Source organism: Hippoglossus stenolepis, chromosome 24 (genome assembly GCF_022539355.2).
Source record: "Hippoglossus stenolepis isolate QCI-W04-F060 chromosome 24, HSTE1.2, whole genome shotgun sequence".
Classification (NCBI taxonomy): Eukaryota; Metazoa; Chordata; class Actinopteri; order Pleuronectiformes; family Pleuronectidae; genus Hippoglossus; species Hippoglossus stenolepis.
Window position 1 is genome coordinate 4692612 of NC_061506.1, and position 5113 is coordinate 4697724.

Here is a 5113-nt window from a genome sequence, read left to right on the forward strand (position 1 = left end):
GGATGGAAATACATATAGGAGAGAAGGTGGGAAGGAAGGAAGAAATGACTTTAAGGAGAGAAGGAAGTAAGGAAGAAAGATGTAGGAAAGAAGGAATTTAAAAGGAGAGAAGTAAAGAGGAACAACTTTATTTGTCCCTGGAGGGCAATTCCAAGGGAAGCAAATTGTAGAAAGGAAGGAAGAAAGTTAGGAAGGTCTCCCATGTTCCCTTCCTTCCTTCTCTCCTACATTTCAGGATGGAGGGAAGGAGGGAAAAGGTTCCAAAACAGAGGCTGGAAGTAAACTCGACTCCAGACGCAGCCTGTTGTTCCTTGTGCGAGGGAGACACAAGTCAACGGCCAGCGGAGCGTGCTGAGCCGTGGGCCCGTGGTGGCACCGGGAGGAACAGCCGGTGTTAATCCAACCCAGTAATGGTTCAACAGGCTGCGGCGAGAAACCAGTGGAGGAGGGAAGCAGCGTGAAATCCCAGACACCTGGTGGCTCTTTGTGCACAAGAGTCTGCAGCTGGTGTCAGGAGCCCACAGCCACGGGCCCAGCTGTGCTTCCCCGGCAGCTCCACCGGCTGAGGACTGTGCCGAGGTCACAACATGAGCTCATAGGAGACTGTTTAAAGAGGTCAAGGAATCTGCTGCGGCCCTGACATTGGTATTCTACACAGTGTCATGGATACAATGCATCAATTAGTGTTTGAATTGATTCAAGAGCTTCTACTGACTCGTTCAATTCCATTTCTAAACCTCGCTCAATGGTTTGAGCAACGCAAATTAGTAGCTGTGGGCTTTATTGTCATTCTCCTCATATAAAATACTCCAATGAGCAAGAAAATGTGTAAGGAAGAAAGAAAATTAATTTAATAAAAATGTTTCCGGATAAAAGGCAATGGAAAATGCAATTGTTTATGTATTGTAAAATTATTCCACATTAAAGTGATCAAATAATCCCACACATAAGACAAATAAATCTGTATACACTTCCTCAGGCAAAGGTGAGGCCACAACAACACAGCTACTGTTTATAACATGTATTTCTTTTTATATTAATAATATACATAAAACACTGACATTCTTAGATCTATGTTAAATGTCTGTGTGTTTTCCAGTTACAATGACTATAAGTAAACCTTTATAGAAACGTGTGGTGTAAAAGTTTTTAATAGTCTGTGAAAGACGAGAAAAACAAAGAGCCTCTCACATTTCAAGAATCATACATAGGCTTATACTTATATAAATGATGACATTTCCAAATGATAAAGTTACTAAATTCAAAATAGATTTTATAAAACATTACCTCGCTGCTTAATGAGATGATAACGTTTAAGTATAATTATGATGTGATAGTTTCATCAGTTTCAGTTGTTTCTGGGTTGATTTTCGTTTCTTTTGACCGTCACCAAAGTTAGAAATGTTGGACATGGTGTGAAATCCAGGGTGGTGAAGCGCGCTCGCTGTGCAATGACACAATTATTTACAGAGCGTGAATTGAGCCACCGCAGCCTTATGTAACCACAGAAGGGATAAATAGATCATTTACTCTCACTTTTGCTTTAGTCAGTCTGCCAGCGCTGGGGTCAAAACCCAGGGAGGCGGGGGGGGGCTTGTGATAGGCACCAAGCCGCTGACTGTCTGTTTAAAGGCATCGACATTCAAAAAGCTGCTGGTCAGGAAAGAACGAGTTTGGCTGTAGCATCAAAACTCAAGTGTTTATCACTCATTTATTCCATTTTTTATTTTTAAGAGAGAAGTGAAATCGTCCCGCTCAAGGAGACAAGACACAAACCTTAATAATGTCCGTCTCACACTCAGTGAAGTCTGATTAATACGAGTCCGTCATGATTCACACACAAGTTAAAGACAAAATGAAAAGTTTCTCTCATGATGTTGAGCTTCACCCAACCACATGCTCAGAACCAGACTGTTCTCTCTAATTTAACTTTAAATTTATTTGATTGCCCCTTTTTTTTTTACATTACATACAAATATAGCACTTTACTACTTGAAGTGAACGGCACAATAAACGATCAAATTCCAGATGTTTAGAAGTTAAAGCGCTATTAGAATTTAATTGTTTTTCATTTTCCTTTGCTGTGAGTGTCTTTTTTTGGGGGGTGTAAAAATCTTACTGGTTCAATGTAACGCTATTTAGAGGCGCACATCAAAACCCGCTGGACCGCCACTAGTGCAGCGGAGCCGCCATAATTAAATGTTTGTTTTTGAAGGAGATGTGATGTGGTTGTTTCCTGACTCGTTTCATCTTTGGGTGTTCGAGGGGTGTTTTCCCCCGTGTGTGTGTGTGTGTGTGTGTGTGTGTGTGTGTGTGTGTGTGTGTCACGGCCAAAAGAGTTGTGAGGTTTAGTGTTACCATGTGAAGCTGATCATAATATGTGACAACACCTCTAATATCTAGCAGCACAATACAGAACAAACATTCGCTGATATTGTCTGTGTTTTAGTTTAATTTTGTTTGTTTCTCTGTCATTTGTCAAATTGTATTTGTCTCATTTATGAAATACTAACTATATGAAGCTGCTGAGGCGATGAGATCTTAACTGTGGGTGTTCTAAACAAAAACATGAAAATAAAACCCAGATTTGAACAAGAAGAGAAAGAGCACCACATCCTTTCAAGTTAAAATGCTGTAAAGCTAATAATGCATGGATGTCGGACATATAATTGGCCCCTCTGTGACCCCCGGTTTAGAAAAATCCTAAATCCGCCACTGCTTGGTCCAGGAGATTATATTCTGTACCAAACTCGAGCCATGACGTTTCTCAGGATAACTGTCAGACAGTTGGAAGACTGACCGGCACCAAGATCATGGTTTTCTTCTTGAGTTTTTCATTTGTTAAACATTTGGTTCATTCTTTTATTTTCTACGATGGGAGTTGTGTCACCTGTTGCTCGGTCCAAGCTAAGTCCCCGACATCAGATCCTTCTGAAGACAAAAATAACTGGAATGGCTCAAGACAACTACATGAAATAAATCCACACATTAACTTACTTTCCCAAAACCTCCACATTACATAACGTCTATAAATAAAGCTGGTCCTCACAAAGACACAACCACAATTACACACACACACAAAGATGCAAATGTGAGTCTTTTCTATTTATATAGATAAAATGCTGAGCTTCGCCCTTTCTGCTACACACACAAACTTTGCCCAGTGTGCAATGTCTGCTTGTTGTATACATGCAATGTAACACACACACACACACAGAGCCACGTGTTGGCTTCACTGATTGCTGTGTTGCGTTCAATGGCGCGTAAAGTGCTGCCGCCGCGAGTATTAGCCTGTTTATCAGAGTGTGTATTAACGTGCTGCAGCGCGGAGGCTGTGGGGGGAACAGTGTGCGTGTGTGTGTGAGTGTGTGTGAGCGCGCTAGCAGGCGATCACAGGTGTGTTTGCGAGCTCCGCAGAGAGCCTCCTTCCCCCCTTAACCCCCATGCCCCTACCCAGAGCATCCTGGGTAATATCGGCCCATGGAGCACCTGCGTCCCTATCCCACAACACACACACACACACACACACACACACACACACACACACACACACACCTCTAATGGCCCTGTATCAGCCTGCCATTCGGCTCTAATAGCCAGCTGTGTGAGCAGGAATCCGGTGGACCGTGCCGACACTCACTGATGCAGTTGTAATATTAGATGCGAGTTAACTCCAATTAGTTTTCATCACACTTTAAACTCACACATGAAACAGGACTTTTTTACACGTTAGCTGTAATTTCCCTCAAATAACTCGATTTTGAGAAAGAGAACTTTAATTATCACGGTTCCTTCTGACATCGTGGATTCAAATTAAAATAAAAAGTCTCAGTTTGTGTGTCTGATAAAACACTGATGCAAACTTTGTTTTTAACGTGTTCACTCAAACCCAAACAGTTTCACACAGGGGAGGTTGGCACGTGAAGCCGCTGAACAAGCGGAGGCACACTCGCCTGCTCTCCCCCACATGGCAGCAGTTACATCGGGATCACTCAAATTGTTATCAGGCGCCGTGGCGAGCGAAGAACGACGCGCAGTTAGCACGACTCGTAAATTAATCGCTTTCTAATGATTCCCAGAGCGAAGAGGACAAATCGAAACAGACCTCTGCACAATTAGCAGCAGATACAATTACTGTATCCAGTGTATAATGGATGTGAGTCAATCATTCTGCACTGGGTGGCTGCCCGGATAAAATCGGTTGGAAATGATCAACTTTATCAATTTTCTCCAGTAAATAGAAAGTATTTCAAAAATCCTTAACTTTGTTTTTTTACAGTGACATCTCAAAGCAGCGTTTATAATTTTTTGTATTTGTGTCTTATTATTGTCTTCGTGCTCTGGAGTCACTGTGTGTTTTCAATAAGGGGTTTAAAAAGACCCCCACCCATCTAATTGCACTCTGCACTCGGTGTTTGCATTTTTACAGCTGCTGTTTTTATATTCATGCGTCTGTGGTTCGCTTGGTGAAGACTGTGAACTTTGCATTTGTTCTCTTTATAGTGTCTGTGGTTGGAGCTGAGGTATGTGAGGGCCAGCGATCAGCAGAGGAGTCACAAGGATTGGGAGCATTTAGGGCCTGTTCACACCTGCTACTGAAACACGTCCTGAAGTGATCACTTGGGATCTGATCGCACTTCGAGTTACAAGATGAGGAGGTTCTGTTTTCACCCCTGTTCGTTTCTTTAATAACAAGAGTACACAAAAAATGGAAAACGCAAGGATGGATTTCCACGAAACTTGGTGGAAGGATGTGATATGGGTCAAAGACGAACACATTAAATTGCAAGAGATTTCAATATTCTCCCCCGTTCCCCCAGAGAATAGTTCATGGATCATGATAGAAAAAAGAATCAAGCCCCTTCAGGAAACTGATATCTACGAGTGTGCGAACTCTGGAGCAGCTTGGTTGAATTAAAGGGGCGTTTATAGATTTATATGACATTTGCCCCCAGAGTGTAGACGTGACAAATAAAACAGGAAACAGTAGAAGGTGTGACTCCAGAGGTTGATCACTTCCTGTGAGTGCACATGTGAGACACAAGGTTACTGGCTTTCTGAAGATTTAAAAAAAAAAAAAATGACAAAAAGGTCAAAGTCTCCACACAGAAAA